Raw genomic sequence first — 20,448 nt, 5'->3', positions numbered from 1 at the left:
TGGAAGCATCAATGTGCCTGCCATGATGTTAGTGTCCTCCTTATCGATGCCGGCAGGTGTGATCTGGAAAGAGATGTAGCTCCCTGGTACATCTGTGCTAGGTCAGTCACACAGAAGGAATTAGGCAGCCATGCTTTACTGTGTGAGCTTTAACAAGTCACCTAACCTCTCTGTTCCCCAAAGCAAAATAAGAATAGTAACATCTATTTTGCAGATGTCCTGTTAGATTTTGAAAACAAACAAACAAGCAAACAGAAACTAATGTAGGCTCTGGCTTTGCACCGTGCATAACAGACATTCAGCAAATACTAATTTTTCCAGAAGCCAGACCCCTGGCTCCATGCCCGGGGACAGAGGAGTGCTAAATGCCATACAGGGTAGAACTTAGACTCATTAGTTCTACGTGTGGATCCAGATGTTGCCTCCCTGGAGGACGCTCACTCCTAGGCAAGCCCCTCTGCATTCCAGGAGCTCAGTCAGAGTGGCCACGTGGGACCTTTACCAAGTTCTGCAGCACCCTTGACAATTTGGCCCTGTATGTCTAAGACCTTAAAATATATACATACATGTAGATTGAGCAATTTCACATGTAGGAATTACCCAGAGCAACAGGTGAGGCCCCAAGATTCAGTGGTAAGTAATTCATCCTAACATTGAAAAAACCAAAACAGTAAAGCATGAAAAATCAACCTAAATATTCAACCACAGGAAAAATGTGAACAAGTTATAATCTAACACAATTTATCTGCTAGTATATAACTGTATGGAAAGACCCTGCAACATAATATTAGAGGAGAATATTTCTAAAACCGTATGCCTCGTCTGGTTATATTTGTACTAAATAGGAATAGATAGATAAAAGTCACCTTCATTACATTCTCTGTTGTGTGCACGTTACTTAATCCTCGCAATAACCCTTCAGAGGAGGTATTAATCGGAAGTCGTTTTAAAGATATCTTGAAAGCAAGTACAATAAAGGAAGGTATTGAGGAGATATCCATCCAAGTGGCACCTTCAATGCCATAGTGCATGAGAATCCATGGTTATGGTTTCTCCCAGAGCTTCCTTGACGTGATTTAGGGGAGCCCGCTGTCCTGTTACTTACAGATTGCACCCTGTCAGTCCCTGCTTCCAGTGCCATTCAACAAGAAATATCTCTTGGCAGCTTGCAGAGGCCTTCTGCTGCCTCACCTCCCCTTTACAGCCTGGATATTTAAACATGAACTACCTCTCTCTGTGTGAAACAGCTGGCTAGGAAGCCTGTGCCTTAATTAGCCGTTTCTCCCTGGGGATTTGTGCTCAGTAAATTCACTCTTCAGAGAAAGTACAGCTGGCAAGATGAAACAACACAGTCAATTGTCTTAAAATTCGTTTTTAAGGGAAACATCGTTTGTGAATGTGGTGTGTGTGTGTGTGTGTGTGTGTGTGTGTGGGTGGGTGTGTGTGTGGAGAGGGCTTTGAATAAAAACACCAGACTTCAGGTTCTAGGTGGAGAGCCTCTCAAAGCTAAAGTCTGGGTCATCAATAGTCAATGAGAGATTTCAGGGGCGCCTGGGTGGCTCAGTCGGTTAAGTGTCCGACTTCAGCCCAGGTCATGATCCTGTGCTTCATGGGTTCAAGCCCCACATTGGGCTATGTGCTGATGGCTCACAGCCTGGAGCCTGCTTCGGATTCTGTGTCTTCCTCTCTCTCTGCCCATCCCCCATTCTATCTGTCTCCCCAAAATAAATAAACATTAAATTTTTTTAATGTTTACCTATTTTTGAGACAGAAAGAGACAGACTGTGAGCAAGGGAGGGGCAGAGAGAGAGGGAGACACAGAATCTGAAGCAGGCTCCAGGCTCTGAGCTGTCAGCACAGAGCCCAATGCGGGGCTCATAGTTGTCAACCGTGAGATCATGACCTAAGCCAAAGTCAGATGCTCAACTGACTGAGCCACCCAGGCACCTCTCCAAAAAAATTTTTTAAATAAAAAAATAAACAAGAATAGAGATTTCAGAGCAGAGTATGTTATGCAAATCTTGGATCTTGCTTACTTTATAAGCAATTCATTTATACTGCTCTGTCCCAGCTCCATCATCTGCGATTTGGGATGACACTACATACTATGTGCTACATAGGACTGCACTTGGTGCCGCGTCTGAAATGTAGTGCAAGGCACATAGTGGGTCCCTGGTAAACATATGATAAGCAAATACTTCTACTATACTTGTAGAGAAGCCATTTCTCAGGAAAATTAACTATGCAAACAGCCAAGGAATAGCTAAGAGAAGAAGGGAGCCTGTATTTGTTGAAAATACGGCAGGTATGTTTTTAGGTGTTCTACAAATTCTTCCTTTTTCGCAACACAATATTAAAAGAAATAAGTAGACATCACTATCAAATCGATGGCATTGAAAAGGTCTCTGAGAAATGAAATAGTTCTCTTTTTTTTAAAGTTTATTTATTTAGGGGCACCTCGGTGGCTCAGTCAGTTGAGAGTCCGACTTCAGCTCAGGTTATGATCTCATGGTTCCCGGGTTTGAGCCCTGCACTGGGGTCTGTGCTGATGGCTCAGAGCCTGGAGCCTGCTTCAGATTCTGTGTCTCCCTCTCTCTCTGCCCCTCCCCTGCTCATGCTCTGTCTGTCTCTGTCTCAAAAAAATAAACATTAACATTTTCTTTAAGTTTATTTATTTATTTCTGAGAGAGGGAGAGAGAGAATCCCAAGCAGGCTCTGCGTGTGCAGAGCTGGACACAGGATTCGAACTCACAGACCACGAGATCATGACCTGAGCCAAATTCAAGAGTCTGACACTTAACTGACTGAGTCACCCAGGTGCCCCTGAAATAGTTCTTCTACGGTCACTGCTATGTGGCATCAGGACTCCCGACATGATGTGTCAAGTACACAGTTCCTTGTTCCATCCAAGTTGGCGTGCCCAGCTGTGGCCCGCTGTGAGTGCACCTCAGAGGTAGGGCAATAGAAGGTGGAGCTGACTTGGAGACTGTCTTCCTTGGACTTCTCGTCCACCCCTGACATACAGTGTGCAGTTCACCAAGACCAGAACCAACCACAGACAGTAAGCTAAAGGGCTCCCCGGACACAGACAGCCTTGATCTGAGACAGCTCACAGCAAGGAGGACAGCTACAGACCCAGACAAGAGAATGCAGCAGCTGCCTTAGAACCCCTCTATTACAGCAGGCAGTGAGCATTAGTGTTTATTATCCTGACATGGAGCTCCTTACAAAGGGATGCATCACATTTAGCTATGAATTGCAATAAAGCAACAAAATGCATTACACAAAACAAACACTGAAAGCGTGATGTTTTATGTAAAAATCAAATAAGGATATAAGTGGGCTATGGTCTCCCTGACTTCCTCCCTTTGTCTTCAGATACTGCTTCATCCATGAGAAGCCCGGGGGCCGGGCTGAAGAGATGCAGTCTGGGTGGCTTGAGTCTCTCGCAGGTCCTCAGTGATGGGAGAAGAAGGGCTTGGTTACTGTGGGTTATTCCGGGGGCCTGGGGTGATGTCTGGAAGGTGTCACGACCTTCTCATAACATCCATAGACATGCCACAGCGTACGAACTTGGGTGTTCAGAGATGGCCGGTCCAAAGATGTCATCTGCCTCAGGCCTGCCTGGACACTGAGAGTTGAGGGGACAGGCTGCCGGAAATCTCCGTGGCCCATGGGCAGCAGGCAATGTGCCGTGGGATATGGGAAGGAAGCCAGCTGGGTGGAGCCAAAGCTTCCTAATGATGAGAATCCGTGTACATACTCATTAACAATCATTATTTCTGGGGCTTCATCACAGACCCATTGAATCAAATCTCCAAGAAAAGACCTGAGAAGGTGTATGTTGATCCACTGCCCAGGTGAGTCCTCTCACAAGGAAGTTCTGGAGCTATTATCTGGTTAAGGTAATGTTTCTCAAATGAGAACCTACATGAGAATCACCTACCTTGTGTAAAGCACCAAAGTATGGGCCCTACCGCCACATTTCCAATTCTGTAGGTCTGGGTGGGACATCAGAGTTCACATTTCCAGTCAATTCCCATGTGACGCTGATGCTGATGATCCAGAGACTCCACACTTTGAGATCCTCTGGGTTAAAATAACATCTCTGGTCCCGAGGATGGGGAGGAGAGGGAATTCTGGGTTGTGTTCCACAGTTAAAAAGCAGTCTGGGTCTGCAGAGGGGCTGGAAATTGGGCCCCGAAATTCTGCTCACCATCTCCCCTCCTTCTCTCTTTACTTCTCTCTGTACATATCTTTTTCTTTTGGGGGGGGGGCGTGGGGGGGGCATCCTGCTCCCAATTCTAAGTCACTCCGTCAACAGATCTGAACATCAGTGGGGCATGAACGGATTCTGCAAAGCCATGCAACTAACTTAAAATATTTAACTTCACTAGTAACTCAGGGAATGAAATTAAACAAGATTAATTACCTTAAAAAGGTTTTAAACAGGGTGAGAATATGATCATAAAGTTTCTTAAACTAAGGTACCTCTTTCAGCTTTTAATATTTAGTACAGTCATAAATCTCTGGGTGCGGTCTCAAAATACAGATAATACAGATTTTTAAAAAATACCATTTGCAAATACTATGTTAACTAAATTAATATGCAAGTATTTTGGTGATATAAACACCAAAGTATATTAAAATACAAGAATAACCAGAAGAAAGATTTAAATCCCTAAATTCAGTATTTTTTATTAAATAAGCCAATGTGATTTATAAGGACTCTTTCCTGCGTGTTCTTGTTTTTCTACAGTTAAAGACACATTTTTTTAAGTTTATTTATTTATTTTGACAGGAGGCTGCAGAAAGAGAGGGAGAGAGAGAGAATCCCAAGCAGGATCCACGCTGTCAGTGCAAAGCCCAATATAGGACTCAAACTCACAAAATGTAAGATCATGACCTGAGCCAAAATCAAGAGTCAGACGCTTACTGACTGAGCTACCCAGGCTTCCCAAGATGCTTTTGAGGTTCCAATGAAAGCTATGCATCCTTTCCACAGAAGAATCTTGCACACAACACATAACATTTGATTCCAGATGTTCCTGGATGTGACATGTGCTGGAGAGGGTGGTCTGATGACCCCATTGCAAGAAGTGTAGATATGACAGCAAGTCTTCTGCAGAAAGCATATTGCCTTTCTTCTTCCCCAGATTCCAGAATAAAAGGAGACCTCTGATGGGTAGCAACCCTCAGGCCCTAACGTATAACCCTCCCCCCTCCAGGTATTTCCATCTCAAAAGCTGTTCTGGTTGGGAAGGGTTCATATTTGAAGAAGAAAGAAGCTTCCTGATGCATTCATTTCTCCCTCTGACGTTCTGCTCTGAGTCCTATAATCTCCTTATTCTGTGTGTTCTACACACATACCAGGAACTGTTCTATAGTCACTATCAAATTTCTGTAGTGGCTCCTCATAGCTTTGCTCTGTTACCTGTAAGAGCCCTTCTTGAGCGAGAGTTGGCTTAAGTGGGATTTTAGAGTGACAAAAAACTTGGAAACATTCCCAATGCTGACATACCCATCTCTGAATACCAACAGGTATCTGTTGGAGATGAAAAAATATGGTAAATAACTCCTATCAAAGGCAAATGAATCACTATTTTCTAATTACTTTAAGAATATAAATTTGTTATCCCAACTGTGACACAGGAGAAGAGATGACATATACCCTGTGCTCTGTATGAGAAAAAATAGATGGTAGGTAGACCATAGCTGAAAACAGTATTTTTATCAAGAACTCTAAATATATCGTACATGGTTTAAATAATTATTATCTTCATTTATCTAATAATTTCCAGCTTTTGTTATTATCTTCTTTATTGGCCATTCTCCCATTTTACAATGGTTATGAATATATAAGTAGCTGTAATATTTGCATGAATAGAAGTCTATTGTTTTCAAGGAAGGGAAAAATGGAGTGGGTAGGGAAGAACAACATGAATTAAACAAGTCTTTGTTTGATCACTGAGCTATTATAAAAACATGCTAAATCCGGGAATACAAGAGTTATTAAAGATGGAGAAATTAGCGACTGAAGTATGAGACCATTTGCTCACATGACAGTCCTGCAGACAAACAATTCAGGTACTAGGGCAGGTGCAGCCACAAGAGAGCGCATGTGCTCTTTTACCTTCCATCCCAGGCAGACACCACTAATCATACCCTCCTTCAAGCCAGGGCCAAGTAACTTCCCAGTGGTTCCCAGGGCACCACTACTAATCAATGGGAGTTGCCATGAGAATCACCATCTCTGGACAAGATGATCTTTTAAATAATTGACACGACACAGGTTTTCTCATGCCAACGTTTACCAGATGCCAATACTGACTGATGCCTCTTCTGACTGTTCCGCCTTGGGCACCCTTCAGAGTGAGCTTCTCGCTAACGAACCCCCTCCCCCTGCACACAATGGAGAAAACATTCGAGCAAACTGTGTCATCACAGCTTTTTGTTTATTCCTTTCAGTCAAACAGCCAACACCTGCCAGCAAGCATGCTACTTCCTGCTTAGGAATGCAGCAGGGGAATGAGCAGCAAACTGTTTCTGGAATTTTAGCAAGTGAATTGAAAATATCAAACAAAGATGAAAAAAAAAAAAAAAGGAATGATGACTCCCAGATGGTTCTGGGAAAGGGTATGGTCCCTTGTCTGAAAGAACATTAGAAGCTTCACTCTTTGCCACCCCCATGGTTCAGTCAACAACTACATCAGTAATAGTAATGATGACAACTCATCATTGGTTACTGAATACTTACTCTGCACTAGCCACTCTGTCTGGGACTTCACATACTGTACCCATCATTGCCATTGGCATATAGACTGCCTTCTAGGGTTGTGTTACTACAAATGGAGATGCTGTGATTCAGATGTGTTCAGAGACTTGTCCAAGGTCACCCAGCTAGGGAATGTCAGTGCTGAGACTGATCCCTATGTCCACCTGTTTTGATATACTATACCACTTTTTAGTCTGATGGGGGCACCAAAGAACAATGTGAGCAGGAACTCTTGTTTTCCTTCTCTAGACTAGAGTTCATGGATTTGCAAAAAGTAGCATGGCTAGTTTGCTGTAAAGCCAGGGTTAAACCCAGATTCTTGGAAACCTTATTCTGCAACTCTTTCTGCATTTAATCTGAGGGCACAGGGTTAGGGTGGTGACGGTCTTTGCCAAGGTGGGATGTGCGAAGGTGGCAAGGACAATGATAGTGCTAGGGACTGCAGGTGAGTAGGGGGACACTAAGCATTTGATGCTGGTCAGTTTTAGAAGGTGACGCCCACACCAAACACAACAGCTCATCAATAGATGAGTGGTCTCTAAAGATCAATACGACAATGAAGCATACCAGTAGCTTTTAGCACTTGATCTGGTGTCCAGGTAACTCTTCCAGAGTCATCCCCCAAGAAGAGGTTGGTTCCAAGCCTACACTAGACCTGTGCTTATCAATTGTAGATAGGGTGACCATATAATTGGTGTACTGGTGTACTGGGAACAACCCCAGACTACCCCAGTTATGAGGGTAAAATTATATAATTAACTCCCCGTTTTACTGTCCGAAGTTTCCTTACATTGGTGACAAATCATTGGTTGCACCAATTACAGGATTTATGATAAAATATTGCATTTTCTTTTTTGAGTTACTTTTATTCTGCAAGATCATAAGCCCCCTGAGGATAGAAAGAAGGTTTTATGCGCCTCTCTGTCCCTACAGTTCAGTACAATGCTGGGCACACATAGGTGTAGTTGGGGCTGAGTTTATACTGACTTGTTACTCAACATCATCCTCCTTAAGTTTCTGCTTAAGATGCACCTACTTCAATTTCTGCCAAAGATCTAGTTGTTTTTTTTTTTTTCATTTTTGTTTTTGTTTTAATTTAAAATTTCTCTCAGCAGGCAAAATACGCACAGTTTAACAGAATATCTCAGGAAAGTTTCCCATATAAGCCAAGTCTTTTAGCAAATGCTCTAGAAGTAAGTGAACACAACATCTGCATTTGCTATATAAACACCACACATTCAAAGTGAAATGACTCAGAGTTTGCCTAGAAATCACTGGAGATGTTGATCTGTGTCTCTGATTTCATTGTCTTCAGCCTGTGACTTTTTCTTTGTTTGTTTGTTTGTTTGTTTTTTAACTTGAAGCAAAGACTAAATAACTTTTGGATACAGAAATGCTTTTCAAAAATGGCAATAATGCATCCAGTTCAAAGGAACTACTGATCATATAATGTTTTTCCATGAACAAATCATGAGAAGGCCACCACATTGGTTCTTTAGATGATTTGTGTTCCATGAATACACAAGAGTATGGCTATAATTGTTTGTTTAATAGATTGGGTAAAATTGCTCATAATGCTAGTCTCAAAAGATGAAGAAAAGAGTTAAAGAGATAATGTTGTAATGAAGGGAGGTGAAGGATTTTAATGGAAAAATAGAAATCAGGAGAATCAGAGGCTCTCACTCCAAGATGGCTCTGCCTAAACCTCCCACACCAACCTGGCAGAGAAGAGGACTGGAGGCTGCAGGCAAATAAAGTTCTGAGAACCCATATTAGTCAGGAGGATGGGAGGCCTTATGAAATCCCAGTGCTACAGAGTATGAAACCAAGGACCATCCAGGAATAAAATCATAATCAAAAGTCAAGTAAATAATCAGTTATAACAGATGAAATGGCTGGATGATAAAACAGAAGCCAGGTCCTCTGCAGGCAGAGGAAACCCCAGAACATGAAGAGAAATCAGTAGGTCTAGAATGGGGCCTGAAAGCCTGCATTTCTCTCACAAGGTTCCTGGTGATAAGGAGAATGCTGGTCTGTGATCCCTACTTTTTGTGGTTGTTGTTGTTTGTTTGTTTTTGAATGTTTATTTTTGAGAGACAGGGTGCAAGCAGGGGAGGGGCAGAGAGAGAGACACACACAGAATCTGGAGCAGGCTCCAGTCTCCGAGCTATCATCACAGAGCCCAACGGGGGGCTCGGACTGTGAACTGTGAGATCTTGACCTGAGTCAAAGTCAGACGCTTAACCACCCAGGCGCCCCATGTGATCCACACTTCGAAGAGCAGGCGCCGGAAGACCTTCCTCAGGGTGCTACAGTGTAGCCCCAGAAGTAGGGCCAAACCATGGTTCTCAAAGGTGAGTATATGTCAAAATCACCTGGATCACTTGTTGAAATGCAGGAGCCTCAGCCCTGTACTCAGAAGTTAGGAGTCACTACCTCTAAGGCAGAGCCAATAATCTGCCTTTTCTGTTTTTCTTTTTTTAATTTAATTTTTAATGTAATTGTTTTAATGTTTATTTATTTTTGAGAGAGAGTGTGTGTGAACAGGGGAGGGGCAGAGGGAGAGGAAGACACAGAATCAGAAGCAGGCTCTAGGCTCTGAGCTGTCAGCACAGAGCCCAATGTGAGGCTCGAACCCATGAACCGCAATATCATGACCTGAGCTTAAGTTGGACGCTTAACCGACTGAGCCACCCAGGTGCCCCAATAAGCTGCATTTTCAAGAAGTTCCCAGGCAATGCTGGTGCTACTGGGCCAGGGACCACATCTTGAGAAATACTACTATAAAGACCCTCAGACTCTCCTAAGTTTTAGGGAGGCACTGTTAAATATAAAACCAATCCATTTCTTACTTTTTGAAAATAAAGCACACACACACACACACACACACACACACACACACACACACAAATCTAATGTGGGAGTTGTACATTGCACCATGTCCTGGAGATGGTACCTTAAGGCAGTGGTTTTCAAAGTATGATCCCTAGACCAATACCCTCATCATCACCTGGGAATCTGCTAAAAATAGAATTCTGTAGGCCCCATTGTAGACGTAACAAACCAGAGATTCTCAGAGTGGGGCCCATCAGTGCGTGCTTTAAGGAGGCCCACGGGTGGTTCTGATACCCACTGAAGTTGGACAGGCATTACCTTAGGATGAAAGAAAATGCTGGTGGGAGAAAGAGATGTAGATAGGTGTCCAAATCACTGGGCTGGAGATCAGATAACCTGAGGTCTACACCAAGCTCTGTTGCTCAGTCTCATGCATCTACACATACCACTTCAGCTTTTTGTGCCTCTATTTGCTTACCTATAAATGGAGTGGACCTACAGCCTTTCTGACTTATTCAGGTATTAAGGTAGGTTGTATGAGTGTCCCCAAATACAGATTTGTATTTCCTGTAAAGAACTTACACACCCTTGCCTGTGGCCATGAGACTGGTGTTGCCCTGGTTCGTATTGGGCTCGACTATCTGACTTGCTTTGGCCAAAGTGCCTATGAGCAGAAGCTTTAGGAAGCAGTGCATGTTTCCACAAGGATGCTTGCTTTGCCCCTCTACATAGAAGAGAGAGTCCCAAATAGAACTATGGATTCAACCTGGGCCTCCCAATGAGATGGCACATGGAGGAAAATCACAGAAGCTGAGCCACAGCCAGAGAGAAATCATGTGGACATTTGTCCTTGTGAGTCACTAAGATTTGGGTTGCGTCCGTTGTGACAGTAAGATTAACATGGGTATCGTGGACAGATGAGAAGACATAATGCACATAAAAACCTACTGAACAAATTTGAGGGGCCACCATATTTCTGGGGAGGATTTCAAAGACTGAAAACAAGAAGCCAGGCAATTTAGGGGCAGCCCTGATGGGATTTTCCTAACTGTGCCTCTTTAATGAGATTGCCTACCTTTGGTTTTCTCTCTCTCTCCTTTGTCTCTTGTTCACTCTCCCTCTTCCCCCTCCTATCTCTCCTACCTTCCCTGCATTTTCACTTTGGTTTTCTCCTTACTTCTCTAGCTGATGTGAAGAGTAGGGCTGGGGATGAAACAGAGAGAGAGGGCAGACATTCCCCTCCTGGTTCCTAATCAGGTCTTGATTTAGATATCATTCCAGAGAAGAAAATCATTATTCTCCCAAAGAATGATAAGATCAGCCCAAAGCACTGGAATATTGATTCTAAATGGATACAATTACCCAATTATTAGGACGGTGAGATCTCTAATTCTCAATTTTTAAAAATGCCTCCAACACTTGAAATCACGTTTACCTTCTGGGTAAGCAAATAAATGGACTAAGGTCTTAATAGAAGTTATAGTAGCAACAGCTTGACTCTAGGTGTGTAACAGGACAGAGGCATGTGAATGATGTGTGATGTGCACTAACAGAGGTTCTAGGACTTTGTCTAGACCCTGCCCATTTCTACACTGGGGAGAACCTTCTCCCTTCTGGGTAATTCTATCAGTTTACAAATCAACAGTCATGTTGTTCTAAGGCCCTAAGTTGATATGTGATTACACCTCCCAAGCTAACATCCCTACAGGAGAGGCCTAATAAATAAGATAGAGCCTATATAGGAAAAGCATGGGGACCAGGAAAAGAAACGTCAAGAAAAGGACACTTGATAAGTATGCAGCTTTATGGGGGTGAATTAACACGGGTAGAAAAGCTTGTGGAACATGTAGACTGGTGGTGTGGATTTTTCCTTGCTATTCTTCTTTTGTCCGTCATTCTGATTCTGAATTGTTTTTTTTTTTTTTTTTACTTTCTCTTTTTAAAATTAATTTAATTTATTTTTTTATTTTATTGTAATAATTATTATTATTAATTATTATTTACTCTTTTGCTCTTATGGCTTCCTGTGCTTGCTTCATTTCTGCTTTTATTTATTTCCCTTAATTCGGTAGTGTCTAGTCTGGTTTTTCAATTTAGCCTTGAAGCTGGAGGATTAAATCATTCAAACAAATCTCGATTCATCAGATCGTACTGACGAACTATTACTTTAAAGTCAACTTTAACTCTATCCTTGGTCGAATGCTGATTTAAGTGAGTGTTCCATTAACAGCATCATCAACTGTGTACTGATTTTTTTTTAAAAAGACAAGTGTGATGAAACTCTGGTGACAGACAATTAAAATCTCCAACAAATCTCAGGTCACTGGGTTCTAACAGGCCCGTACTGCCATTTTATTAATTAGGAATTTTACCAATAGAAAACAGGAACCCCCAGTGGTGATGTTGGGGAGCTAATGTGGCTAATGTAAAAGCTTAACTAAGCTTTCAATCATTCATTCAACTAATAATTTAGTGACTGTGTACAACGGGCTGAGCTTCATTCCGGATGCCAGAGATACAAAAGACAAACTTTGTGATCGCCAGAGCTTACGTTCTGGTTTTGATGACAGGCAACAAACAAATGTATAATATGTATAATAAGATGATGAAGGAATACTTAGCAGTGTAGAAGGCAGAGAGAGAGAAGTAGGGCCTGACTTGCAGACAGGGTGGGCCTTCTACTGCAGCCTGTCATCTAGGAAGGACTCTAAGGTCAGATGCCACTCACAGGGCCTAAATGAAACTGAGCCATTCATCAACAATGCCGTCAGTTCAGGAGACTGACTATTCCATCACTGCAGAGTGCCCTCAGTTCCCCTGATGATCACTATTCCCACCCCAAAGTTAACCATTATTATGATTTCTCCTAGCAGAGATTACTTCTTCATGTTTTTAAAATTCATAAACATTGAAATCATAGAGATACACTTTTTTATATTTGGTTTCTTTCAACACTAAATTTGTGAGATTCACCAGTTGTGTTTGATGCACATTTGTCATTCTTTCTTATTGCTTTGAGTGAATATATAAAAGTACCTAGTTTTTAATGCCCCCCCCAAAAGACTAGAAATGTGGTAGGCAGACCCCAAGATGGGCCACATGTCCAACCCTTGAGTGTAGGTGAGGACCCGTGATTTGCTTTTAGCAAATAGCTGGCAAAGGTGATGAGATATCTTTTCTGGGATTCTATGTTGCAATACATCCATTTATGTAACTGCTGGTGTTCCCTTACTGGCTTGCAGAAGTAAGCTATGAAGGGCTATAGAGAGTTCCATGTGGCCAGGACCTGTCAGTGCCTTTAGGAGCTGAGAGCGAGGTGCGGTGAACAGCCAGCAAGAAACTGGGATCTTCATCCTAAAACCTCAAGGAACTGAGCCCTGCCAACAGCCTGAGGAAGCTTGAAGCAGTTCTTTCCCTGGTGGAGAACCTGGTAAGACCACAGCCCACCTACGAGACTCTGAGCAGAAGACCAGATACACTGTGCTGCACTCCTGGCCCAAGGAAGTAGTGGGATAAGAAATGTGCGCTCTTCTGAGCCACTAACTTGGAAATAGAATTGAAAACTAATATAAGAACCCAGATCTCTGGCTTTCTCACACAGCGACTTTTATTCCTTTGTGTTGCTTCAGGTAAAAGAAAAATCCTATAAACAACTCAACATTCTTTCTCCGTAATCCATTTTCAACAATAACCAAATGTGGCAAATGCAAATCATGAAGCACATTAGTCGTGGTTCAATCATTTTCAATCTACAGTGGTCCGTCCCTTACCTTTAAAAAGCCATTTTTTAATTGGTCAGACACAAATGAGAAAACGAGTGGAAGCAGCTAAGGTTGGCCATCTCGGGGCATTTCCTGGGAAGAATGATCTTAGAGGAGGAAAAGAAGAAAAGAAAACGGGGGTTGTATATTTTCAAGATGCTATTTTCAGCGTGTATTTCCCACAGATGCATCTTAAGTACTTTGGAGCAATGCCAACCAGGGTGCAATGCAGATATAAGTCAATATCATTACAACACAGGCACTTAACAGGAAGACATAACTGATGAAATTCACCTGCTCGCACGAGAAGAAAGCTCGCCCGTTCTGGGGGAATAAGTTTCCGATACCCCGTTTCTATTCCTTTTCACTTTCGTCCTTGATTTATTGCCTTTGCCCAGCTTCAGCATGACAAAGGCTCCAGCTTTCAGCACAGAATGATATTCCAGACTCCACTAAATATATTTGTAAGACAAGGGCAGCCAACAAAATTAAACTGCCGGCACAAAGACTGGCTGTTATTTAAAGCTAGAGAGAGATTACGGGGGATTATTACTTTATCAAAAAATATTTCAGCTACGAACCCAGTGCTTATTTCTCCAGTACTTTGGCTGTGTGCTAATTCATCTCCCACCTTGCACGGATTTAGTCTTTCATTGCCAATTTATTGGAAAGCTTGACAAATGTCGGTGGCCTATGGTACAGGACACCCAGGCTTACTTAGTTATTGCTACAGAGAGCTGGAAATCGGGACCTTCAAAGGGGATTTACGTGTGCTGTGTCTTTGATTTTTATTGTCTCGCTTTCATTTCTTTGAACCATCAGGCATTTCATCCTTAATCTCGTTTGTCTTTTAGGGGCCCCACCTAAGGATGGCGACACAAACAATCAAAATCCGACAGCAGCAGTACCATTATGGAGCTGATGACTTGGTCCTGGTTTTTCATCTACGGTTTTTAAATGCAGTATTTTATCTGTTTCAAATTGTCTCTCTTTTACGATACCTTTCCTTGGCCCCTTCGTATACCTTGAGAAGAAAAATACGTATCAAAATTAGAGATAAGAGGCTAAGAGAAATCCATTTTTATTATCTGCTATTTCTTAAGGTTTTTTGCTCATTTTAGCTTCATGCTTTTAAGTAAAGTCGTTATCCAATTTAATTTATTCTCCTTGATTCTTAGCTGCACTTTAGTGCACCATAAAGATATGACAGTGAACTCTTTTGAAGATGAACCATTAGAATATACCTCTAAAAAGGCTCTTTTGCTTGAAAAAAAATGTGCCCTGTTTTCATTAAAAGCTCTCAAGATTTCACATGGAAAATCTTATCTATAGCGGCAAAGTATGTAGCGGCCCCCGAATGGTGCTAGGCCTGTGCTGAGTCCTTGAATGACTGTGATAGCTGTGGATCCAACAAGTTAACAGAGACTGTGACAGTTTCTGTAACAGACTGCTGCAGAAACCCATTAGAAGGGTACTTAACATAGTCTTTGGGAGGGAACCAGAATGCTTCCCAGAAGTGACATTACACTTAGCCTCGAAGAAATGAGAATTTGCCAACAAAGAGGAGAAGATGGGGAAGGAAAGAATGATTCAAGTAAAGGTACAAGATGTATAAAGACCCAGAGGTGAACCAGCGTGATGCATTCAACCATGGGGACATAATTCAATATGGGGAAAGGGGACAGTGGGGTGTGAGAATAAGAAGAATTAGAACTTCACAGGAAAGCAAGACCTAGGGTTGAACAGAGTTTGGAACTTAGCCCAAGGGTAGTCGGAGAGATCAGAAATGAGTGACATGAATATATTTGAATTTAAAAAAGATCAGCCTGGTCAGAATAGAGAAGGAATTAAATGGACACAGGCCTGGAGGCTGGGAGAAGTATTTGGATACTGTTGCAGTAATTTGATTCTGAGATTAGGGTGGCCAGAGGTTAGATGACCATAGTGTGAGCATACAAAGTTGATATATAAGATATATAAGATATAAGAGACCAGGGAACTAAATACAATGTGGTGCAAGAAGGTTGAGTAAAGCTTGGTGATTGATGCAGGGGGGTAAGCGGGGTAGGAAAGAGGAAGTCATGGGTGAAGCATGTCTCTGGTTGGGTGAATACAGAGCACTTCTTTGAGAAAGGGAAGACTCATGCAAGGGAAGATCTACCTGTGTGCATGTGTATGTACATGCAGGCATGTGCGTGTCTTTATGTGTGTGCGTGTGCGTATGTGTGTACACATGTCTGTGTGTGTGTGCGTATGTATCTATATGTGTGCAGTATGTGTCTGTGTGTATTGCATGTGTGTTGGGAGGTGGGGTTAATGTGGAGCTTCAGGTGTCTACGGGATAGCCAATTAAAGATGCCCCCCTCAAGCAGCTGGGACAATTTTTGTAAAGCCGCAAAGATCTACATAATCCCTAAAGTCATGAAAATGGATGACATCTCAGTGCAAGTGTATCCTTCATCCAAGAAAAAGCTGGAACTGTCACAGGAAATCCAACGTGTAAAGGGCAGGTTGAGGATGAAGTATCACACAGAAGGCCGAGAAGAGGTAGCCAACACCATAACATGTTGTAGCAAACCCTCAGAAGGTAAGGCCTGAAAGAGATCTGGCGATGAGGCCGCCTCTTAGTGGTCTTGGCATGGGCCATTTCAATAAAGTGTGCTTAACTGTTAAGAAAAGTAAAACCATTTGTTATACTGAATATTTCCAATTAAATTATGTCACTCATTTATTCTTCCATCCACTCATTATAGGACTTAATTCACTAATTGAAAACATGGAAATGGGGCATGGACTCAACTGTGTAGATAATCATCTAAGCAGCCTTCAACCAATATCCTTTACATATTTATATGTGCTTACATGTATTTACTAGAGGGGGGAGAACTAGTTTTCTATTAACAAAACATTCAAGCAATGGATTTATTCATGCATTTAATTACTGTTTATGAAAATAATACTTTTTAAAAGTCAAATAGTATAGAAAGACTTAACAAGAGACAGCAACTCCTGGCCCACACTTTCCTACTCTGGGCCCTCCTCCTCCTGTGTAGTGACTTTTAGTTCTATTGGTTTTCTTGTTATTTTATTTCAACTTTATTTTATTAAATATATTGCTATTTTTTGATTTATTAATTTAAATATTATATGTTGCCTTCCCACAATGACAGATGAGGAATTACCATATGGCTCCGATTTTGGATAATTTACAATTTTGCTTAGGTTGGTTTTCAAAGTCCACATCTTTGTGTCCGATGTCAGTATCACCCTTTGCTGGTATCTTTCACTTACATATTTTCTCTAAGAGCCACTCTCCAAAAGCCCTCTGTCAGTATACCTTATTCAAGACCAGGTTTTCTCAACCTCAAAGGTACGGATATTCTGGTCCAGATAATTCTTTGTGTGCAGTGATGGGGTGGGGGGGGCGACGGGGGAAGGGAGGCTGTCCTCGGTCTTTAAAATATTTAGCAACATCCTTCACTTCTATCCACTACATACCAGTAGCACTTCTCATCTTGACAACGAAGAATGTCTCCAGATATCACCAAATGTCCCCTGGGGGGATGCAAATATGCCCAGTTGAGAACCATGGGTCTAGACTGGCTGGTCACTAGGACTTCTGCATAGTTGTTATCCTGAAATTACCTTGCTTGTTCTGTGGTGGGTGACGTTTCCTGGAGCCCATACCATTCTTTTTTAAATATGTCTTTCTTTGGGTGAAGTACATTGTAGCAGGAAGCCTCTATCATGGTCCCATGGATTCCTGCCTCCTAGTCGTCACACCTTCATGTGACCTCCTCTCACATCATCAGCAGGGGTCCCTGCTGAATTCAGGTTCTGAAAAGAGTCCATTCTCTGTCTTAGGTACTCTCTCTTTTATGTATTTCTCTCTCCCTTTCTCTCTGTCTTTATCTCTTTTTCTCAACTTCTTGTCATCCCTTATCATTTTCTCTTGACTGACATGCTGTCTGTGAAGCCCTATGGAAAAGTCAAGAACAAATAACTGAAAGCCCCTGTCAACAGTGACAAGACGGAGCTAGGAAGCAGATTATCCAGTCCCTTTGGACTACTGCAGGCCAAGGGGTGTGACCTCATGAGAGACCATGAGCCAGGAACATCCAACTAAGCCAATTCCAGATTCCTTGACCTCTCACAGAACTGTATAAAGGGGTACATTTTTGCTGTTATAAGGTGTTAAATTTGGGGGTGTTTTATTTACACAGCATTAGATAACGAACACATGCATATCAAGTAGCATTTTTTAATGTAAATTTATTTTTGAAGGAGAGAGAGACAGAGTGTGAGCAGGGGAGGGGCAGAGAGAGAGAGGATGACACAGAATCTGAAGCAGGCTCCAGGCTCTGAGCTGTCAGCACAGAGCCCGATGAGGGGCTCGAACTCACGGGCCATGAGATAATGGCCTGAGCCAAAGTCGGACACTTAACCGACTGAGCTACCCAGGTGCCCCGTATCTTAAGGTGTTTAGGGAGTCTTAAACAATGACTTGGAATACCTCTTCTCTTTTATGTATGAAATTGTTTGCATTGCTCCCTCACACATGACTAATAATTTGACTAAGTATAGCATTCCAGTTTGAACACCATTTTCCCTTAGGCTTGTGAAGATGCTTTTCCATCATCTTCAAACTTCCAGTGGTTTTGTTAAGAGATTCTTTGCTAGCTTGAGTCTGATCCTGTCTTTAGCAAAGTTAGGGTTGCCTTTGCTTTGGTGTGTGTCTTCTGGGCTGGAGAGGGAAGCAAACTTTTAAGCCAAGTTCTTTCATTCTATAAAGTATTTTTCACTACATCTTTGCTAATGTTCTCTCCTCCTCTATTCTCCCTTTCTGTAACTCCTTTTACATAGTGAACATTATGTTTTGCTCTCTAATTTCCTCTTTTGTCTTCATATTGTCCACATTTCTGTATTTTTGTCCAACTCTCTGGGAGATTTCCCAAATGTTATCTTCCAATTTCTAGAATGTTCACAATTTGCTACATTTCCGAGAGTTCTTTCTTATTGTTTTACAGTTTCATTTTAAAGCATCATGTTCTTGTTTCATGGATTTATATATTCTCCTATCTCTCTGAAATACTAGATTTTGAATGCTTCTTCCCCCTCTTGCATTATCCCTGTTTTCTCCACTTATCTATGTTTATTTACCTGATCCTTCTCTTTCATCTTGGAGGTTTTATGGAAATGTCTGATGGTTGTGGTAAGTCATGGCCATCTGTTCACAATTGTGACTCAGAACTGCATACCGGATTGAAGATTCCATGTGCACGGGCTGAGTGTGTCAACAGGTGGGATTCTCTGATAAGTGACCATATCGGTAAATCATTCCTTTCAATGAGGACATCCCTAAAATTCTAGTTATCCACGTATTTTTATTTTATTAGTTTTATTTATTTATTATGAGAGAGAGAGAGAGAGAGAGAGAGAGAGAGAGAGAGAGAGAGAACATGTGTGAGTAGGGAGAGGGACAGAGAGAGACAGAGAGAAAATCCCAAGCAAGCTCCGCATGCTGTCAGCACAAAGCCCGATGTGGGGTTCAAAGCCATGAATCATTATATCATGAACTGAGCCCAAATCAAGATTCAGATGTTTAATCAATGGAGCCACTCAGGTGCCCCATCACATATATTTTTCATGGGTCTGTTCAGTTCCTCGGTAGGGAAACCCTCTCATATCCTGCATGAAGAGAGAAAGGCTTCACTGTAAGAGCTCTTGGAAAAAGGGACGAATGAGGCCCCAAGTGTACAGAATGCCAAGTCATTTCTCTCTTTAACCCTGTCTCTTGATCTCACCCTCAGCTTTAGAAACTCTTGTTCAATTTCTATATGCTACCAAATGTCTGGTCTTCCCAAGGAACTTATCTTCCCAGATAAGGAAACTGGATTTAAGGTCAACAGTTCTCTGCAAAAACTTCTTGTTTTCTCCTGACTTCACGCCTCATGCCAGAATCCATGGTGTGCAGAATGGCCAGGCCTCAGCCTGTCCCATGACCCCTTCCCATTACCATGCCTTCGTAGTGACCTGGACCAAGCCAGCTTTCCTCCTCCATTGCTGTTCAGCTTTTAAAAATGTATTCATATCTCTTACCCATCCTAAGCTCTATTCTGTTCTCTTTGTCTTTTTAAGTTCCTATCTTTTTTTTTAATTTTTAAATTTGCTTATGTAATTGTAGAGGAGTCTAAGAAGAGAACAACGATAAACTTGTGCATCTATCCTCATGTTTACATAAAAGCATGCATTTATTATACGGGATTTTCCCGAACCAGAAAAATTCTGTTGAGCCCTATTAATTACAATAAGATCACTTATTCCGAGAAACACACACTTACCCATGTGCTCTTTATGTCACATGACTATGACTGCCAAATTTAGCTGGCTGGTCTTACTGCAGGAGCTCTAGCTGTACTGTGCAACTCACATCACAGAATTTGGCATCAATAAAGAATGTGGTTTGTTTGTTTGCTTGTTTGTTTGTTTCCACTGGAGAGTCCTGGGGAAGTCAGGTGCATCAAAGTACAATTTGCCAAACAGAAGGAGCTATCTGGCACCCCTTCCACCAGCAGTGTATTTCCAAATATCCCATGGGGCTGTCCTCCGTCTCTACTGTGCCATCCTTTCTGTCTGGCCCATCATTTAAACAGAGTTTTGGAAGCACCACAGGGAGTGAATATGGCATTCCTGACACAGCACGCTCCCTCCACGAAAGTGAAAGCAAACACCAGAGAGAAAACAGCAGGTTCCATTTTGAGTCGTGCCCAGAACAATGAGAGGTCACAGAACAAAGCGGAACAGTTCACAGGCTAAAAAGAGACCAGCGGGGTTTGATTTTCAGCTTCGCTGGTTCAATGCTGTGTCTTCTCGGACAAGTTACTTAATGTTTCCGTGCCTAAGTTTCTTCATCTGTAAAATGGGTAATGTTAGTACTAACTCCACAGCCGTCGTGAAACGGATTAAATGAACTAATTGTAAGACTAAAATCACTAAAACTACATCTTCGCACACATGAAGCACTTGGCAAGAATTAGCTGCTATCAGTTGCTTTTGGGCCAGGAGATCATGGAAGGT

General features: G+C 42.1%; 1 protein-coding gene and 1 long non-coding RNA gene across 4 annotated transcripts in view; one reads left to right on the top strand and one right to left on the bottom strand.

Moving 5' to 3' along the window:
* The window catches only part of CNTNAP5 (contactin associated protein family member 5), an 809,440-nt gene that overhangs the window by 72,281 nt on the left and 716,711 nt on the right, over positions 1 to 20,448 (bottom strand). The window lies entirely within an intron of this gene.
* LOC132672798 (uncharacterized) lies at positions 9,715 to 14,691 on the top strand. Its single transcript, XR_009607696.2, has 2 exons — positions 9,715 to 10,137; positions 14,226 to 14,691. It is a non-coding gene; the product is annotated as an uncharacterized LOC132672798 (long non-coding RNA).

Source organism: Panthera onca, chromosome C1, assembly GCF_046562875.1.
Source record: "Panthera onca isolate mPanOnc1 chromosome C1, mPanOnc1 haplotype 2, whole genome shotgun sequence".
Lineage (NCBI taxonomy): Eukaryota > Metazoa > Chordata > Mammalia > Carnivora > Felidae > Panthera > Panthera onca.
This window is presented reverse-complemented; position numbering and strand designations above follow the sequence as displayed.